Consider the following 21,808-nt stretch of genomic DNA (forward strand, 5'->3'; position numbering starts at 1 on the left):
GTATTTATGAAATGCCCTTGGTTTATCAACACAATTACAAATATACCCAGAAGAAGCTGAAAGCCACTGCACCCAAAAGGGAAGTATATCTTAGTTTTTGCTAGTTTGGAGAACAGCAATATTGAAACTATCAATATCAAGACTGCGGTAAACGAAGGAAGGTTGTTATTATCTATATATCGTAGAAACAGCATGTAAAGCCTCAGTATTATCACACAGAAACAAAACCTCTCATTAATAACACAAAATTCAGAGCACTTACTAGGACTTATATACAAGTTGTTATTAAAGTAGGATTCAGAATCAGTAAAAGATTGCATGATAAAATGAATGCAAAACTTAAATAGGAGAATCGATATGCAACAATGGGAGTATCAATGGAAGGTGAATATTATATTTACAGTGAATAGCACATTAAGAGAACACTGGTATAAAATGTACTTTTGCTGGTAGCTTACTCCCATGATGATTGCAAAGATAGACAATAAATCTTCTGGTAAATGCTGGAAATGTATGAATCAGGCAAGAACATGTTGTCATATGTGGTGGACATGCAGTAAAGCCCAACAATTATGTAAGACAATTCATTCTAAGATGCAACAAATCTTGAATATTGACTTCCCCTTGTTACCAGATATTTTTTTTGTCAAATATCACAAAACCGTATATACCTGTTGCTGGGATGCCATGTTACCTGGTTGCTTGGGTGGCCCTGTGGAGTCTGAAGAAGGGTGTGGCATCTCTCCTCTGAGGCTTTTGTTCCCTTTAGGGGGCAGTAGGGATGAGAAAGGCCCAGGCTGGTCGGATCCCAGGGGGGTTGAGAGGGCAAGGAAAGGAGAGCTGCAGGAAACAGCTCTAGGGAGACAGCTGGGTTGGGTGGCAGGAAACAGGAAGCAAGGTCAGGAAGGGGGCGGGGCTGGGAGTAGGCTTTAAGCCAGGCATCCCCAAACTGTGGCCCTCCAGATGTTGCTGAACTACAACTTCCAGCATACCCAGCAACAAAAAATTGTGTCTAGGGATGCTGGGAGTTGTAGTTCAGCAACATCTGGAGGGCCACAGTTTGGGGATGCCTGGCTTAAAGCCTTGTCAGCTCTGCACTGGGGTAATTTAGGATAAGGCAGCTGATGATGAGGGGTTGCTTCTGAGTATGGGAGCCAGGAGTTCTCCAGGAGAGGGAACTGGCTGGATGCAGCAAGCCAGGAGGAGGACTCAGGTGACAAGCTAACCTCCTCCCCTGGCTGTTCCTGAGGCTGATCTTTTTGGGGATGCTCCAGTCATTCTGGTGTTCAAGAAGGGCTACGAGCCCACATTGTCCCCTGGGAGTCTGACACCTATAAAATATACTGAACTCTCTTGAATATTGACTTTCCCTTGTTACCAGATTTTTTTGGTTAAATATCAAAAAGCCTCATATACCTGTAAAATATACTGAACTCTCTTTATGCATGATAATTGCTGCTAGAATTCTCTATGCTATATATTGGAAAGTTAATTTAATTCCCTCATTAGAAGAGTGGCAACTTAAACTTTGGGAATATGAATCAATGGCTAAGATTACTTCATACATAAAGAACAAATCAGAGGACAAATTTGTTTCAACGTGGGAACCGTTTATACATTATAACTTGGTTCATGGTTTAACACCAGATCCAAGATCTGGATGGTTATGTAGACAAGGCCACAAGTTTTATATCTTTAATTCTGATGTTTGTATTGCTGCATAGATATGTTACTCAGCTGCCATTGGGTTAGAACAGGGCTGCTCAACTTTGGCCCTTCTGCAGATGTTGGCCTACAACTCCCATAATCCCTGGCTATTGGCCATGGTGACTGGGGATTATGGGAGCTGTAGTCGAAAAACAGCTGGGGGGCCTAAACTGAACTGGGTTAGAACAAAATGATAGGAGGAGATAAGATAGGGAAGTAGAATCCAAGTTGATATATTCGTCGTGAGATGTCATATGTGCTTCTTTTTTTCCTTTTCTTTGTTGTCTATTGGCTGTTTTCAAATATTTCTTTAAATAAATAAAATAAAATAAAAACCTCTCATTAGAAAAGAAGTACTGAAAATAAAAGTGCATGTAGTGGAATTAAGGAGTGTCAATACACAAATGATGAGGCTCAAACGATCATACTTTGAACACATTATGCGAAAACCCAGCTCCATTGAGAAGTCCATAAGGGGAAATTGAAGGAAGGAGAAGAAGAGGACAAACAGCAGCAAGGTGAATGGACTCGATTATGACAGCAATGAATGCACCACTGAGAGACCTTAAAGACCAAGTTGAAGACAGATCATTTTGGAGAGAATCTATCTATGTGGTCGCTAAGAGTCGACACTGACTTGACGGCACTTAATGAATCAAATATGTTTCAAGATTAGTATACCATTGTATTCAGCAAGATAGTTAATTCACTTAATTGGAAGTGAACATTCCGGAGCTCAGTAGGGCTTTCTTCTAAGTAAACATGGACAGAAGCAAGCTGGAAGTGTCAGATCAACAGCTCTGGACCCATATTTATTAAAGCACGGCCCTCCATCTTGTTCAACAACATTCTTGAAATTGCCAGTGTAGCTAAAGTTGGTTTCTCTCTGGACCTCAGAGTTGTGAGAACTATAAAATCAGAGCTGGGAGAGAAGAGATAACCAAGTATGCCAACTTCAGCTCCTGAAGGAAAGGTAAGATGCAAAAACAACAGAGAGCCAGTTCATATGAGTTAGCTCACACATTCAGGGCAGGGAAGCATCAAGAGGGCACCCACATTGACATCACTGCGAGGCATACATGTAGAAGGGTGATTTGGATGGTCAACCCTGATGCACAATTACAGCATGTCCCGACAGCACAATGGGATGACCTAATGTCAGGGCAGGTACACTCCTGGCACGTCCCTGCCCTAATCATATGATCATCTGAACCAGTTCAAATATTTCAAATGCTGAATTTCTACTTTTACATACAATTTAGAACTGGAAATTTTATGTATTGCTTTTATCAGCTCTCGTGAAGAGAGCTGGTCTTTTGGTAGCAAGCATGACTTGTCCCTTAGCTAAGCAGGGTCCACCCTGGTTGCATATGAATGGGAGACTAGAAGTGTGAGCACTGTAAGAGATTCCCCTCAGGGGATGGAGCTGCTCTGGGAAGAGCAGAAGGTTCCAAACTCCCTCCCTGGCAGCATCTCCAAGACAGGGCTGAATTGCAACTTTGGAGAAGCCGCTGCCAAGCTGTGTAGACAATACTGAGCTAGATAGACCAGTGGTCTGACTCAGTATACGGCAGCTTCCTATGTTCCTACCTCAGGAGCTGCCAAAAATGGAAGATTTGCATTAATTCAAAGAAGCTTTCACTCAGTTGCATGCATTGTGTTCTCAAACATCCCTTAGTTTATTATTTCACTTCCCGCAGAAGGTGGAGAAACCCTAGAGGAGCAGGCGGAAGCAAAGTCTGTGCTGTTCAAGGTCTTGCTGTCATATAAATAGGAGCAATATGCTTAGAAAGTGCCTGAAGGCTTCCTCAAGTAACAAACAAACATCCTCAAAAAGGACATTATAGAACTGGAGAGAGTGCAGAAGAGGACAAATGAGATGATCAGGGACCTAGAAAACCTTGCTTACAAAGCAAGTCTACAACACCTGAGGCTATTTGTTTTAGAAAAAAAGATGACTGACTGGCAACATGATCTAGGTCTAGAAAATCATGCATGGTATGGAGGGAGTGGGTAGAGAGAATTTTTTCTCCCTCTCACATAACACTAGAACTAGGGGTCATCCCATGAAACTGACTGCTAAGAAATTTAAGACCGACAAAAGGAAGTATTTTTTCACACAACACATAATCAACCTACGGGATTCTCTACCACAAGATGTGGTGACAGCCAACAGCCTGGATGACTTTAAGAAGGGCCTAAATAAATTCATGGAGGAGAAGTCTATGAATGGCTACTAGTCTGAGGCTATAGGCCACCTACAGCCTAAGAGGCAAGATGGCTCTAAATATCAGTTGCATGGGAGCAACAGCAGGAGAGAGGGCATGCCCTCAACTCTTGAACCTTCCTCAGTGGCATAAAAATTAGAAGCATGCATGCAATAAATCTAAGTACAGCAAAATAATCTATCTTCCAGGCTTAAGCAGCGGGCCGACATTCATTAGAAACTAAATGACCAAGAATTCTCTTGACACACAGAGCTTCACTTCTTAATACCCCACACATTTTGTTATCATTTAAAGACATTGTTTGGTCTCACTCCCAATGCTCCAAATGCTCCTGCCTTCCTGGGCCACATTCCACAGAGGTGGAAAGAGAGGAAGTGCTGGTGATGTGTGCTTCCTGTCCCCCCACTTCCAGTTCTCATGCAAAGGGAGAAAATGCCCATATCCTTTCCTTCCCCTGAAATCCAGAGAAATGGGGAAAGGGAGTGTAACATAGCCATGCTTCCTTTTTCTGTACAACATCCAAATTCATCCTGTGTGTGCCCTTGAAAACCTTCTGCCTCATGACTGACCAGTTCATCTTCTAGCTAGAAATAGTTTTGTCTCCACAATATGAGTTTGGGTACCCATATGTTGTTGGACTACAACTCCTATCATCCTCTGCCATAGTAGCTAAGGATGATGAGTACTGTAGTCCAACAACATCTAGGACCCAAGGTTGGGAACTCCTGGGTTAGCCAATGTTTGTGGACAGCTTCAATGCAAATGGGCAGGTGTTAGATAGGACTTCATTTCTTGGCTTTTGCATGCATGCTTAAGGTATCCTAGCAAGCCATCAAAAGCCAACACTTTCAGAAACCCTTGGAAACCTGGAAGAGACAACATGACAACACCTCCGCTTGCTGAGCCAAATTATTTTCCAAAGCCAGAGGGCGAGGCAAAAATGCTTTACAATCAACACAGCCTCATAATTGCCAGTTTTTGTCTCATAGCAACACCCACAGGGTGATGAATGGCAGGACTGTGTCTGCACAGGTAGATGCCAAGAACAGCTAAATTCCGCAGCTCGTCTATATTGTGCATACCTGCAAGTAGTTTTCTGATTCAACAGAAAGTGGAGCTGCCCACGGCATAGGCACTCACAGCACACTTGCATCTTAACAAGGTGCAGTGGGCCAGTTGGGCAAAATGTTATCTGAAAAGGCCCAGAGACAGGAAAGGAAATAATCTTTCTTGCATGCATCCAATATCATATTTTTCTATATACAAAAAGGTTGTTTTCTACTTGGAGGAAGCATCTGAGCTAATATACAAGTTATGGCCTGAAGCACGAAACAGTGCAGTCCAGGAACACAATAAGTACTTCCACTCAATGTTGATGCTTGTATCATTTGTCCCAGTGCTTTACAAGAGCAGAGCACAGAAGCCAAAAGAGGACCCCTGTCCAAAGGCAGCACAAGGTCTCCTGCTTGCCTTGGCTGTATTTTGCTTTGTGGCCTCATTACAGAGCACGGGGATCCAAGACATTTCTGTGCCTTTCGTCTCCATCTTCCCACCACTCACACCTTCTGGGCTGCAGTGATGGGCCCGTGAGGCAAAAGTGCACCAGCCAAGCTGATAAGATTTGATTCCCCTTGATTCAAGCCCCTCATCCCGAGATTCTCCCCTCCCATGGCTTGATTCAAGCCCCTCATCCCCTGCTTCCTCTGCAGATTTTAAGGCAGCAGGTGAAACCCCGAAAGCCTCAGGTCAGGCTTTAGTCTTTCAGCACCATTGCCCAAGGCAGGCAGGCTTTTATTTCAAGTGAGTCCAGTGAATTACACCCATCATTTGGGCAAATCATAACTGACAACTTATTAGTCTGACTACAATAGGATCTTTTTCTTCCTCTTCTTCTTCTTCTTCTTTTTTTGCTGCAGTAAAAAATGGTTTATGGCATTCAGAATTCCAGGCTGAAATGCTGTTTTAAAACTAATCACCTCCTATAGACACCTACTGCCTTGAATTTTTCCTGCCTACCATTTTCCCCAAACCAAACCTATTACATAGTGCTAACCTGCCATTTATAACATTCCCTTACAGCACAGTTGTACATTTCCAGTGGGCACGTTTGGAATTTAAATGGCGGTGGGGGGTCACCTTGCCGAAGAAAGCTCAGTGGGCTCCCTAAAAGGACGCCAGTTTTAATTTTTTAACATTCCTTTGTTGAATGCATACTGATAGTTTCTGCAGCTGTAAACAAGCAGGAAGCACTGCAATTCATGGTATCTGCTGTATTTCCCATCCAAGGTGTGTCAGCAGCAAAAGAGCAGGGAGAACAGGTTGGTTGGATCAAACAAATTAAAGCAACCAAGAAAACGGTGGATATGCCCACAAGCAGGGCTGGACAGATCTCAGGCGCCAGGAAGCCATGGCACCTGGAAATTTAACCATGGTACCTAGACGAAGATATCCAGAGGTAGCATTATTTAATAAATTCTTGATTCTTAGTAAATGCAAAGAAATCGGTGCGTCAGAAAATCGAAGATATTGAACTGCAAAATGAGATTGCTGTTCTACCTGGGTGTTATATACTGTTAAACACGAGGGTGGGGTTTCCCCCCACACAATATCTGTACTAAATCACTTTCAGCAAATACCGTTGGGCTTTTTCAAGAGCCCGTTTTAATGTGTTACCTTCAGCCCTGCTAACAGGGAGATATCATCACCTGCCCTTAGATGCTAGGACATGTCCTTGTGGAGAAACAGAATCCACTGCACATATCCTGCTCAATTGTAAGTTCTATCGGGGAGTCAGACAATGTTTGATCCCCCCGTTGTTGATCAGATTGGAAGGGGAATCAGATGATTTGCTTGTTACTTTTCTACTTTCTGAAACAATCATATTTGTTTCCTATGTAACAGCTAAATTTTGTTATGTTGCTATCAATATTCAAAGATCTTTGTTCACTGAAAAGTCAATTTTTAAATTATTGCAGTTGTTGTTGTTCACTGTAATATGCATGTATCTATGTTTACGTCTTGGTCAATGACCATAAATTTAATAAAATAAAATGGGAAAATGAAATGGAACCATGGCACCTAGATGAGGATATCCAGAGGTAGCATTATTTAATACTTTCTTGATTTGCCCTAGGAAGCCTTGCTTCTCTTCCGAGCACTTTACTTGTAAAGGGAATAAAGAGAAGCTCGTTTAGCTGCCTCCTCCACAGTGTGAGCCATCAATAAGTCCAGTAATTTTTTCAGCACTCGTTTTCTGGCTCCATGGGGCTGGCTCCGAGATACAAAGAAAAATGGTCACGGCCTGGCTACGAGAGTGGTAAATCGAGGTATAATCAGTCTTGGTGGGGGGTGGCGGGGGGAGAGACAAGGAAAAGGAGGCAATCAAAGCATATATTCTGCTTTGGAGCCTGAACTTGCTGTCTCACAGATACAGATCTCCCAACACCAGGCTTGCAAGAGGGCTAAACAAATGACACCTAGTACTCTGGAGTACTTTATGTTACTCTAGGGGCAACCACAAGGGGATTGGAGAACAAAGAGAACTCATTTACACTTTGACAGCAAAATGGAAGCTCCAGGTCCAGAAGTAGTATATCCATGAATACAAAGACCAGGTGCCAAATAAGAAAGGGGAGCTGTTCACTTCATGTCCTGCTTATGGGCTTCCCAGAGGTATCCGATTGGTTGTTTCTGGAAACAGGAGACCGAGCTTGGTGATCTTTTGGTCCAATTCAACAGGGTGTGTTTGTGCTATTTACTGAAGTTTTTTCAAGTTCACAAAACAAGTCAGAAACAAAAGGTTTTTTATCTTACAATTTACTGGGGAAGAAAATCCAAGACTAGCCAAAAATCATGATTCCAGAGGAAATGCACCTCTCTTACATTTGCAAAATAAATACTGAAGGAAGATGTGTGTGTCATCACCTCCTTGCCATTTTTCTCAGTCCTCCACAAAAGTTAATTTGCAAGTCTCTTTATTTGGGTTGAGAATTTGTCCATGACTAAGAGTACCCATTCTTACTGACAGAGCTCTGCACAAGGAAACAGTAACCCTGAAAGCCTTTTTAAATCTAGAGAATAAGTAGTACTAATAACGTGTTAAAAGATAAAAAGTGAAGGACAGATGCACACACAAGCCCCTCTGGTGTTCTGCATGTCTTGAGTTCAGATTGCTTTATCACCCAGATACCCTTTACCTTCTAAATAATTTGTAATTTAAATGTCTGTTTGCCTCTGAAGATTGCAAGCCAAGTTAAAATGAGAGCTTGGTTTAGAGTTTCCTGGCTATTCAGTGCATAATGGCTTTCTAATGGCCAGGGAGGAGATGCAAAAATAAAATGAGCACTTAACACACATAATCAGACCAAACTGGTCTGGAGTTTTGCATGCCTGAATGAGCTCTTGTGTTCTCTTGCTCATAGGAAGCCCATCAGACAAAGATATACCAAGGTCTTCCAATGGTTTTTTAAATCTTGCTTTTTAAGTTTCCACAGGAGCATATCTGCCTTCATATTTTGAATTGGAGCAGAAGGAACAAAATATTTCCATTTTGTGATTAGACAATCACCAGAAAAAATTGTGAAGGCACCACTGGGCAAAGCCAGCCTGCATTTCTGTTCAGATGGGTCAGCTCAGAACCCAGGTTACCTGGACTGTGCAACTGATTGCCAGAATTTGTCTTTGAGTAAAAATAACAGTTGGGGAATTTGTTATAGTAATGAAATTAATAGATTACTATGGTGATGAAAACAAGGATTAGGACATAATAACTAGATATATAAATATGAAGAAAATATTTACTTGAGAGCAGATATGGATGTTGTAGCACAACTGTGTTGAAAGATGAACGGGAAGTCACATTGATATGTAGAAAACTAATAAAAATAAAGAGCAAAAAAAATTGTCTTTGACACTTTTCTTTCATTTGATTCTATTCAATCACTTGACTGGGCTTGTAGTAGCAAGCATGAATTGTCCTCTTTGCTCATCAGGGTCTACCCTGGTTTACATTTGAATGGGAGACTAAATGTGAGCTCTGTAGAATATTCCACTTAGGGGATGGGCTGGAGCTCAGCAAAAAAGCACCTGCACACTTTCATGAAGGTTCCAAGTTCCCTTGCCGACATCTCCAAGATAAGACTGAGAGAGATTCCTGCCTGCAACCTTGGAGAAGCTGCTGCCAGTCTGTGAAGACAATACTAAGCAAAGGGACCAGTGGTCTGAAACTGAATAAGTCAGCTTCCTTTGTTCCTGTCAGGGTTAATTGGCCAAGGTGATTGTCTTGTCAAATCCAAAATGGAGAAGCTATGAATTAAATTGTCCGCAACACTGAACAGAAAACATGCATGGAACAGAACTTATTCAGTTTTAGACCATTGGTCCCTTTGCTTAGTATTGTCTACACAGTCTGGCAGCAGCTTCTCCAAAGTTGCAGGCAAGGGTCTCTCTCAGCCTTATCTTGGAGAAGTCGGGGAGGGAACTTGGAACCTTCGTGAAAGCGTGCAGCCAGGTTGGTCTCTGGGCATCTCGGAGAGACCATATTACTCCCATATTGAAAGAGCTACACTGTTTGCCACTAAAAGTTTCCAGGCAAAATACAAGGTGCTGGTTATAACCTATAAAGCCTTAAATGGCTTGGCACCTGGGTATTTAAGAGAACATCTTCATCATGAACCCCACCACCCATTGAGATCATCAGGAGAGGACTCTCTGCGGTTGCCACCAGCTCATCTAGTGGCTACTTGAGGACGGGCCTTCTCCACTGCTGCCCCAAAGCTTTGGAACACACTCCCTGCTGAAATAAGAGCCTCCCCATCTCTGACAACTTTTAAAAAGTCTTGTGTTCACCCAGGCTTTTAATTGTATACTGTTTTAATAGTTTTAACATTGTTTTAAAACACTGTTTTGTTGTAATGTTCTAACTTTTTCTGTTGTCATTTATTTTGTTTTAACCAATGCTTTAACCTTTTCTATTTATTTTGTTTTGTTGTAAACCACCCAGAGACCTAAGTTTTGGAAGGTATAAAAATCTGTTACATAAATAAATACATACATACATACATAGTATCTCATCCACTGAATGCAATACAGAGGATTAATCTGAGCTGAAGCAAAAATTAAGAATGTCTAGTGTCCCCCTTCAAGAGGAGAGGTGAACTTACTGAGAACCTGAGGATTACTTCCAGACTCAAGCTCAGAAAACTTCACGGACAGCTCTGATATTTGCATTAGATATGTGCAGAACCAGTCTGCCATGAATCACGCCGGTTCAAGTGGCTCAAACCCGAACCAGAGTGCCCTACAGGAAAGGAGACCAGTCCGAGATCGAACTGAATCTAACCGAGTTCTAAGTGAACTGGTTCGGTGATTCGCGCAGTTATGTGGCCGTGCCACCATTATGCAGGCTACTGGGGGGAGAGCTGCTGTTCCAGGCAGCTTCTGAAGGTGCTTCTCAGTCCCCCCCCCCCCGCTCCACCCCCTCAAACCAATTAGTCGATCTGCGAGTCGGTAAAAACTGGTTTGGGCACACCCCTAATTTGCATATAAAAATCAGAACTCTCGGTTGGTAGAAGTTTGAAAATGCCTTTTAAATTTTTATACAGATGGTACCCAATTCCAGTAGCAAAGATTGTGCCCAAATTGTAATCAGAAGCAGCTGGGAAGAAGGTAGCTTTATATTCCTGTAGTGCTACCATGGGAGGATGTAGCATTAGAGGTTAGATGCAATTTTCTCTTACAGTTGTAATTACAGTATAATCCACCATTGCACTTGTATTATTTTATAAAGTCATTTTCAAGCAGTCATAAAAATTAATAGTATGGAAGACTTTCGTTTACCGGTTGGCGAAGCACAAATTACCCTTAGATTTCCATTTAGAAGCTAAGAAATTGGTTCACAGTATTGTAGAGCAACTCTGAATTAATTAAATGAACAAACTTTTAAAATAATTGTGAGGAAGCCATCTGATTTTATTGAAGCAAAATGTATTCCAATTTATGTCTTCTGTTCATATTATACTTGTTTACCAAATAATCCATGTACTTATTTTCTAATTGGCTGCTTTACCAGTTTGCATATACATTTTTTGTTTGCAGTTCTATTTTTTGCATTATTATTTTTTAAAAAAATAGAATTACAAGAAGGAATTAGCTATCAATAGAATTTCCCCATGGGTAAACTGAGACATTGGCACAACAGCTGGAATGGTCAGAGAATTGGGCACAGCAGGTGCTGCATCAGTACAGTGTCAGAAAGAGATGTTGTACTTGCACCAAGATTTGTTTCTTACCTACCATTTTTCCTATGGAACACAAAGCCAGGAGCAACCCAGAAAAAAAGCCATCTTCCAGCACAAATGCACCCTATGCCATCTTTTGGCATGAATTTGCACAAGACATCCAAACTGATTCTTGAATATAATTGGGCAGGCATCTACAAACCCACTTGCCAGCTCACCAGTGCCGCCAGTCCTCTGGCAAGCACAGATCTCCTCCCAGAGATCTCATTTCCACTACCATTTTTGAGAAGGTAAGAAACATCAGGAATCCCTTTTGAGCAGTATGAGAGGGCTCCCACTGTTACTTACCATCTCCATATCCCAGTGCAAATGACAGATGACTTACTTCTCTCCTAAGCCTTCTGCCTACATGCTAGAAAAAGTTGTAAGGAACATAGGAAGCTGCCATATACTGAGTCAGACCAGAGGTTCATCTAGCTCAGTATTGTCTACACAGACTGGCAGCAGCTTCTCCAAGGTTGCAGGCAGGAATCTCTCTCAGCCCTATCTTGGGGATGCCAGGGAGGGAACCTGGAACCTTCTTGCTCTTCCCAGAGCAGCTCCATCCCCTAAGGGGAATCTCTTACAGTGCTTACACATCAAGTCTCCCTTTCATATACAACCAGGGTGGACCCTGCTTAGCTAAGGGGAAAAGTCATTCTTGCTACCACAAGACCAGGAGGCGACCAAAGATGGTGGCTAGCTAGTGAGCTAAGCCCAAATGTGTGGATCCCTCTATCTAGGCGTCTTCTAGCCACGCACATGCACACTAGCATTCCACCAAAAAATGTTTGTGCTGCAGTTACTTGAACAACCTAATGCTTTTCAAGAGTTCTAGTGGATGAAAATGCTTCTGCAATACATCTCCAACACGTGCCTAGTCACACTCACAACCATCATTTATGCCTTTGAAACAATATGGTACGGCAATTGCAAGGTCTCTAACATGGAACTGCTGAAGTGAGTGTTCAGAAGTTGCAGCAACTGCAGAATAGAGTGGTCCATTCAGGAGCACATGACTCCAATGTTCCAACATGTCCACAAGCTCCCTCCTATCTACAAGCACAGGTCATGGCATAGGCATTGTCTAAAAGGTATACACAGCACATCATGAATTCCAGGGCAGAATTATGATTGATTGACCAAGGCCATCATCTAGTGCCAGAGACACTGGTCTGTTACAGCAATCTGGGTTGTACGCTCTTCTACTTTTTGCCATGAAAGATGGGGCTGTTGCCAAAATCCTCCTGCCAAACCCCCTCCTTTGTCCTTCCTTCCTCCTGAACACTAAAGCAGAGGATCCATTACCGGCAAATTGGACTTGCGTGCCTCTAAACAGAGCACCTACCTTATAGATTATGCCACTTTTTACAGGTGAGCAAAAACCAAGCTAGTAAACATGGCACAACGGGAGAGTGACTTGCCTATGGAGCAAGAGGTTGCTGGTTCGAATCCCTGCTGGTATGTTTCCTAGACTATGGGAAACATCTATACTGGGCAGCAGAAGGTGATGAAAGGCATCATCTCATACTCATTGGGAGATGGCAATGGTAAACCCCTCCTGTATTCTACCAAGAAAATCACATGGCTCTGTGGTCATCAGGAATAGACACCGACTCAACAGCACAACTTTATCTTTAAACCTATCTGTAGGGTACACAGTTACATACACCCTATTTCAACACTCAGGGAGTGTAAATTCACCCTCCTGCAATGGCTTCTGCAGTGACTATTTACAGTCAAAGTCACCACCACCATTCTGATCTTCTGGAAGTGAGGGACAGAGTGTGCATCAGTGCTGGGGCTCCTGTGTCCAAGGGCTTGGAACACATAAATGACTTTGAATGCAACCCATGATTCAAAGCCAGCGTGGTGTAGTGGTTAGGGTGCTGGGCTAGGACCGGGGAGACCCAAGTTCAAATCCCCATTCAGCCATGAAACTGGCTGGGTGACTTTGGGCCAGTCACTTCGCTCTCAGCCTAGCCTACTTCACAGGGTTGTTGTAAAAGAGAAACTCAAGTATGTAGTACACCGCTCTGGGCTCCTTGGAGGAAGAGCAGGATATAAATGTAATATTATTATTATTAATAATAATAATAATAATAATGCACTATTTAGGCAGTCCATCCAAAATGTTGTGTAGTGATCAGCAGAACCTGGCAAGAGTTAATGTCTGATACAATACTTTTAGGTGGATAACATTGGATGAATTCTTATTAAACCTGTAGTTATAGCTTGTAGGAGTTTAATCCCAGTTACTCATGCTTGTTATATTACAATTGTATCATATTATATTCTGTATTGTAGTTTTACTTGATTATACTGCAAGTCGATTGTAATAAAGATAGATTGATTCATACCCTATCCTGTGCAGGGTATGACATTTCCGGCTTCCTGTTTCTCCTAACCATGTGGCCCCACCAGCACTGTATGGGGCAGCTCTCTGCCCCAGTCGTCCAGCTGTGCCTGATCCAGGGAGACCTGGGTCCACCTTGCAGGTATCCTTGTAGGGAGAGGGAGGAACCCCTGGAAGAGGGTTGTGCGGATGACCAGGTAACACAGTATCCTGACAATTTTTGTTTTGTTTTGGTGGCAGCTCATCTGCATATTTGTGGTGATGCCACTGATTTAATTTAAATGAGAGATGGCAGAGGTACCATTTTTGCAAGTCACGTTCTGTTTTCATTAGGCATCCTGAAGGTCAAGGTACTTCTTAGCCAATTAATTTTTTTTTAATGTTTGTTTATTTTTTAAAAAAAGAAAGACACCCTTCTGCCTTAGCTCCATATAGATGCTGTTGAGAACAGCTACCCATACAGTGAATCATAGCAACAAATATGATTGTGCCAGAACAGTTCCCGCTAAGATTCTCTGTGCTGATTAGGCCCATGCTGTGAACCTCAAAAAACCCCACAAAAACTCTGAACCACACAATCATTCAATCACAGGTACTTTTAAACAGCAAGTGCCATTAGCTAATCCATCTAATAATAATGTCAGATGTGGAACCAGTTTGAGAGAAAATGGCATTCCTCTAAATAGAGACATCAAATGTTCTTTGTATTACAGAGAAGGATTGTTGGAGTTGCAAGTTAACAGTTTGTTTCTGAAGCAGCACCAAAACATGAGAGAGAGAGAGAGAGAGAGAGAGAGAGAGAGAGAGAGAGAGAGAGTATTTCCAGACATTGTACAGCATTCTGAACAACATCATAAGAACAGCCCTGCCGGATCAGGCCCAAGGCCTATTTAGTCCTGGATCCTATTTCACACAGTGGCCCACCAGATGCTTCTGGGAAGCCCACAGGCAAGAGCTGAGGGCATGCCCTCTCTCCTGCAACTGGTATTTAGAGGCATCTTGCCTCTAAGGCTGGAGGCGGGCTTTAGCCCTCAGACTAGTAGCCATTAATGGACATGTCCTCCATGAATTTATCTAAGCCCTTCTTAAAGCCATCCAAGCTGGTGGCTCTCACCACATTGTGACAGAGAATTCCACAGTATGAAGTATTCCTTTTGTTCCTAAGTTTATTGGCTGTCAGTTTCATGGGATGACCCCTGTTTCTAGTGTTATAAGAGAGGGAGAAAAATTTCTCTCTATCCACTATTTCCAATCCAGCTTGCAACAAGCCGGGATCTGTCAGGATGTCTGAACCAGGTAATCTTCACCAATTAGCCAGGGTTTCAAAATAAACCAGGATCTGAAGTTGGGATCCCACTTTCTGATGATGACGATGATGAACTCTGACAAGAACAAGTAAAGATCATCAGTTTGGACATCACAACAGATCCTGGAAGAAGTGCACACTTCTGAGGCTAGAGAATGTCACAGAAAACAAAATTTGATGCTGGCTCCACATAAACATCTGACAGCCAGGCCTGTGTGTTTTTGAATTAGATACTCAAAGCTTGAAGAAGTTGATACCCATCTAACCTAGATAAATGAAAGGGAATGCTTCAAGGGGTGATGACGCACCAGCAGTTTTTCCATTTGAAAAAGAGAAAGCAAGCGGATGCTGCAAGTTAGGTGAATGCACCTTGATCATTCTAAGTATCTCTCTGGAGTTCTGATGCTGGCCTAAAAAGGCTTAAAAAAAAATTATGTTGCAGTGCAGCAAGCTGCCACAAGGGGCAATAACATACAGAGTCTCAAACTGGGTAGAACATAAGTGTATTTCCTCACTTCCAAGCACCTTTACACAGAATAGAAAGAGAAGACCAGATGCTGTCATTCCATTCTCACACACAGGTCTTCCCACAAGTTTCTACCAGGAAGTTCGTCTGGGCAGGAATTCTACAAAGGGCTAAAGCAGTGGTTCGCCAACTTGTGACCCCAGATGTTGTGGACTATGAATCCCAACATCCTGAACCACAATAGCCTTCAGCTGGAGAACTACTAGGCTAAAGGAATCCTAATTGTTACTCTAGGCAACCATGCAAGACCCATTTTGAAAAGAGGAACCCTGTAAGCCCATTCACACATTATGTTCAACACTCATACAAGTGTACAATGTACACAGGTATAGATCTGTACACAGGTACAGTCATTCACATGTTACATACACTTCCTATCTGCACCATGCATTTGAAGGGCCTATATCCAGGTGCATTTTTAAAATGAACACAGGTACAGTCATTCCCACAAACACATGTATGAGTGTACAGACATATGTACACTCGTACAGCATAATGTCCGAACTGGGCTTGTGAGGAGACAATACATGGTAGTGTGTCAACTCGACACAATGAACTATCAATGTCCCATTTCCCTTCTCGTATCCCCCTTGCTTCCCAGCTGGCTTGACAGATGTGGGGTGGAGGGGGAGACAGCACAAGGGACCAGTTTGGACCATGTTGGGTCTCACTACTTATTCCTATTGTAAGAAACATTTGAAAGTCGGTATTGAAATCATCACCCAGCCAAACAGGTATTTTAAAAACTCAGCAAGACCAGGTTTTCCCAATATATGTCCTGCTTGTAACCATGGATATGCAGATAATGTGAAGAATTCTCTTTTGAGATAATGAGAAAAAGAAGAACACGCACAATGCAACACACACACACATTCTGTGCTGCATCTTAGAAGATAACATGGATTCTCCAGATCATCCGCCATGAAGAACTTGCCGCAGTGGCCAGTCAGCCAGCAGTAACAAGAAGTTCCTGATAAAATAATTAACACCAGGATGGAGCTTAATACATCAAAGCCAGGTCGTCCAAACTCCCTTTTCTGGAATAATGCATTCGCCTGTTATCAGGCGGCTGCTCAGCAAACTTGTCCTCTAGTGGATCAAGAACAATTGTCCCCCTCCTAACTTGGCAAAGAGGCCTCTTTTAACGTGGTGATTCTCTTTTATTTAGCAGGGGGAGAGTAACTGGCCCTATCCACCCCCAGCACAGTACCTCCAGTGACTGTTGCTGGTGTCTATCATGTTTCTTTTTAGATTGTGAACCCTTTGGGGACAGGGAGCCATCTTATTTATGTATTATTTCTCTGTGTAAACTGCCCTGAGCCATTTTTGGAAGGGTGGTATAGAAATTGAATGAATGAATAATAATAAGTCTCAGTAGGTTTGTGGCAGCTTGGAACTTTTCTTTTCAAAAGAGGAGCATATCAGATAATTAGCAGTTAGATGGAAATAGTCTTGTAACACCTGTCTACGGGTCTAATTATGCAGTCTGAAGGCCCAAAGACAACTGCAATTCCAAAAGACATGGGGCAGCTAATTCAGGCACCATCATTGCATTGTCTTCTACATGAGAGCAATTAAGGCTACAGTATAACATTTTCTTTCTCATCACCGGCTGACATAAGCCAGGGCTCTCTATGACAACTCAAGTGAAATGTCAGGGTTCTACCCTAACCTGGATCATCATATCTAAAGCAAGTTGAGGCTGTTGTCTGTTGGACACACACTGGCCTTTTTAATACAGTATATTTTCCAGCCTTCTAGGAGAGCCATACCATAAGGGTGTCCGCAGTACTTTTTCTGGGGGCCAGAGCACAACCAGCAATCCAATACCCCCTCTCTGGCACAATGGGAACTGGCTCGATCCAACAACAACAAATATTTATAGACCTCTTTTCAACAAAGGTTTCCAAAGTGGTTTACATAGAGAAACAACAAATAAATAAGATGGCTCCCTGTCCCCAAAGGGCTCACAATCGAAAAAGAAACATAAGATAGACACCAGCAACAGTCACTGGAGGTTCTGTGCTGGGGGTGGATATGGCCAATTACTCTCCTCCTGCTAAATAAAGAGAATCACCACATTAAAAAGGTGCCTCTTTGGCAAGCTGGCAGGCCACACTGGCTAGCCAGCAGCCTGGACAGTGGCCCACCAGATGCCTCTGATAAGCCCACAGGCAAGAGCTGAGGGCACGCCCTCTTTCTTGCTGTTACTCCCCCGCGACTGGTATTCAGAGGCATCTTGCTTCTGAGGCTGGAGGTGGCCTATAGCCCTCCAGATTAGTATCCACTGATAGACCTATCCTCCATGAATTTGTCCAAGCCCTTCTTAAATCCATCCAGGCTGGTAGCTGTAACTGCATCTTGTGACAGAAAATCCCATGGGTTAGTTATGCATTGTGTGAAAAGGTACTTCCTTTTGTCAGTCCTAAATTGCTTGTCCATCAGTTTCATGGATGACCCCTGGTTCTAGTGTTAGGCAAGAGGAAGAAAAACTTCTCTCTGTCCACACCATGCATAATGTTATAGAGCTCTATCATGCCATCCCAATTCCCACTGGGCTCCATGTGATCAAGAGGGGCTCCTTTCAAGTTCTCCTGCACACTTCCCCACTCAACTCCACACAAATCTCCTATGATACCCATTTGCTCATTCCTGTTCACTAATTCCCCTGGCCACCGCCTCTTATGTAGAGAGTAGACTTCAAACTGAGGCAACCAGGCTCAACAGGAGTGTGGCCGTCCCACAGGTGTGACTCACCTCAGCCCTAGCTGGCTCCTCCCACTCTCTCTCTCTCCAGGCAAAAGAGAAACTAAAACTGAAAGCCACACAGCTATCAAAATAAGCCTTGGCAAAACACACATACAGACACAGAGGGACTTCTCCCCTAAAGACATACCAGGCCCTCAAAATCTCTCCCTCCTCTTGTTTGTTCATGACTCTAATTTTGTACAAAGCATGAAGATGAAGAGCATGGGCAAATAGACTTCTGGAAGATCTGAGTTGAGGGTACATACAGCACCTCAAAGCATTAACAGTATGGACACCAGATACAGATCTGGCAATTCTAACTTCATGCATGCAGCATGCAGTCTCAGCAACTACCAGGCAGTCAAAGCCATGATCTGAACTCAAATTTCAGGCAGGAAAGCTATAATCCGAACCCAAGGTTGGAGTTCACTTGGTTTGTCCTAACCATGGTCTTGTGTGGTGCCTGGTTTAATCTTGGTTTCAGTAGTTCCACCCCCACATAATCTCTCACAGGGTGAGGCAAGTCTAGATGAGGGTGGTAAGGAGAAGGGGCAGGCCACAAACAAACCATGATGTGATGAAACAAAACCTAGATTTGGTGATTGTGGCACCAATCCAGGTTTCTAAAATAAACCTCAGTAAAAACAAACCATGGTTCCATGCAATGTCTGACACTGCCCATAATCTCTGTAATAACATTTCGGAGGTGGGATCATAGCTCAATGGTAGAACACCTGTTTCACATCCAGAAGGCCCCAGAATCACCAGAAGGCTGGGAAAGACCTCTGAGCTCGAGACCCTGGGAAGCTGTTGCTAGTCACCGTAGACCAGGGCTGCACAATTTTGGCCCTCCTGCAGATGTTGGACTACAACTCCCATCACCCCTGCCTACTTGCCACTGTGGCTGGGGATGATGGGAGTTGTAGTCCAACAATAGCTGGAGGACCAAAGTTGTGTGGCCTTGCTGTAGACAATACTGAGCTAGATGGATCAATCAGCTGACTAGGTATAAGGCAACTTCATATGTGCAAGCCCTGTAAGTAGTATTGTTTTCTCCTCCTTGCTTTCCCCTTTGGAATCCACTTGGCTAAGAGTCATAGCATTCGTCTTCTTTTGGAACCTAGCATCAGTGGGCAAGAGACAGATCTGTGTCCCACAACTTCATGTTGCTATAACTGGATTAACATAGACTTACACTATAAGTCTTACTGTATACTGCTTTCCCCAAAAAACAGAGTAATACTGTATAGGTAATTAAACCAGGAGTCCTTGTCCGTCCAAAGGAATTGGAAGTCATGCCAAGGATTTGAGTGGAATCCAGATGGCAGTTACATAAGCAGGCATTTGCTATCTTCAAAAACCACACCAAGATAAGTACATCCGTTACTTTCACTAGAGCTTCTAACTCAGCGCTTGGACGTTTCTTACGGCTGGAACCAAGGCAAAATTGACAGCTTGTCCAGAGAGATATTTTAAAAGAAGCATAATGAACTGCTCCTTTGTCTCTCAGTAGTTCCTAAACGTTTTTCCTATCCATAGCCCTGGCCAGCATCCAGTTTTACTGAAAACTAATTGCACATTGAGGATTAAGGGGAGTCATGGGCAGTGTTCCCTCTAAGGCATGCACATGTGCACACACAGTTTTTGATGCATACTCCGTTAAGTTTAGATCCTGCGAAGACTGAATCAGGAAGACCCCACTCTGAATGCACATGCACACACACTGCCTTGACACCAACACCCAGATCAAAACTCATTCTGCACAGAGATGAAAAAAGCTCAGAAAGGACATAAGAATATAAGAACATGTCGAAGGCCTATCTAGTCCAGCATCCAGTTTCACACAGTGGCCCACCAGATGCCTCTGGAAAGTCAACAGACAAAAGCTCCCTCCTACTGCTACCCCCCTGTAACTAGTATTTAGAAGCATCATGCCTCTGAGAATGGAGGTGGCCTATAGCCCTCAGACTAGTAGCCCTTGATAGACCTGTCCTCCATGGATTTATCTAAACCCCTCTTAAAGCCATCCAGGCTGTTGGCTGTCATCACATCTTGTAGCAGAGAATTCCATAGGTTCCTTATACATTGTGTGAAAAAGTACTTCCTTTTGTCGGTCTTAAATTTCTTGGCAATCAGTTTCATGGGATGACCCCTGGTTCTAGAGTTATGAGAAGGGAGGACCATTTCTCTCTCTCCACTTTCTCCACACCATGCATGATTTTATAGACCGCTATCATGTCTACCCTCAGTCATCTTTTTCCCAAACTAAAAAGCCACAGGTGTTGTAGCCTTGCCTCATAAGGAAGGTGCTCTAGGCCCCTGATCACCTTGGTTGCCCTCTTCTGCACCTTTCCCAGTTCAACAATACCCTCCTAGAGATACAGTGACCAGAGCAGAACTCCAAATGTGACTGCACTACAGATTTGTATAAGGGCATTATAATATTAGCAGTTTTATTTTCAACCCCCTTCCTAATTATTCCAAGGATGGAATTGGACTTTTTCACAGCTGCTGCACATTGAGTCGAAACTTCCAATGAGCCGTGCAGCAGCCGTGAAAAAGGCCAATTCCATGCTTCTGAGTCAAGGACCACCAACACACACACACACACACACACACACACACCACAATGACTCTCTTGTGCCCATCATTCTTCATGATGTCTGAAGTTCACCCACTGCATAAACCAGGCCTTGGCCATTTTTCTTTGGATCTAGGAGCCAGCCCAAAAATTAAGGAGCCAGGCAACAGGCACTTGACAAAATTATCACTTAGTGATAGTGTCAATGGGGAAGGGTAAATGGGCTTCTCTTTATCTCCGTAACAAGTAACATACTTCTGTAACATACAGAAACAGGGCTGCTTGGGACAAAGATTTTATTCAATAACTCGACCTCCGAATATCCGAAACTAGATGTCATGGTTAACTTTCTAGGCACCCTGGCTCCCGGGTGTCTGGGATTTATCAAGATGTGGTAAAACAGACAGTGTGGTAAGACAGGTAAGCCAGGTGCCTATCTTACCACACTGTCTGTGCTGCAGAGCACTGTGCTCTAGATCTAGGAAGTGCCCCCTGTGTCACTCAGCAACCCATCCAGTTTTCCCGTGTTTGAAAGAACCAGAGCATAGTCATCACTGATCAGCGAGGAGAAACGTCCCTTGGCTGGCAAACTGCCAGCAGGCACCCAGCTGGTGAATGAAGTACTCGCTGGCTGGGAGAAGCCAATATGTGGCACGGCTATGCCCCAATGCCAGCCACATCCCAACACCAGTGCGTCAACATCAAGGGGCATGGTCAGCATCAGGGTGTCCATAGAACATGCTGCGATTGGGGAGAGGGATTTTGTACCCCAAACTCCCAATTTCACCTTGAATTTTCTGCTGGGGGATATTCTGACTCACCCCTACAACCAACCCCCAAATGGACGGATGACCAACATGTAATGATCCTTGGATATACACCTGCCTCTGGGTGCACTGTTGGGGCAGTTTTGACCTAGGTGTCCCCAGCTGCCAGTCTCCAATACATTGTATCTTTTTCTGAACAAGCTAAAAGTGTTATGATCTTTATGGATGCATAACCGGAACATCTGCAGGTGAGAGGCAGGTACTGGCAGACTCAGGGTAACATGTCGGTTTCACAATAAACCTAAGGGGGCA

General features: G+C 43.3%; 1 protein-coding gene across 6 annotated transcripts in view; it reads right to left on the bottom strand.

The window, feature by feature from the left end:
- The window catches only part of NPFFR2 (neuropeptide FF receptor 2), a 63,331-nt gene that overhangs the window by 32,555 nt on the left and 8,968 nt on the right, over nt 1-21,808 (bottom strand). Inside the window, exon 2 of one of the 6 annotated variants that reach the window (XM_053257047.1) lies at nt 8,736-8,809. The exons of 4 other annotated variants lie outside the window; for them this stretch is intronic. The gene's annotated coding sequence lies outside the window, so the exon portion shown is untranslated. Of the gene's footprint in view, nt 1-8,735; nt 8,810-21,808 lie in introns of those variants that run through there. One more of the 6 variants, XM_053257049.1, reaches the window with a different exon arrangement.

Source organism: Hemicordylus capensis, chromosome 5, assembly GCF_027244095.1.
Source record: "Hemicordylus capensis ecotype Gifberg chromosome 5, rHemCap1.1.pri, whole genome shotgun sequence".
Classification (NCBI taxonomy): Eukaryota; Metazoa; Chordata; class Lepidosauria; order Squamata; family Cordylidae; genus Hemicordylus; species Hemicordylus capensis.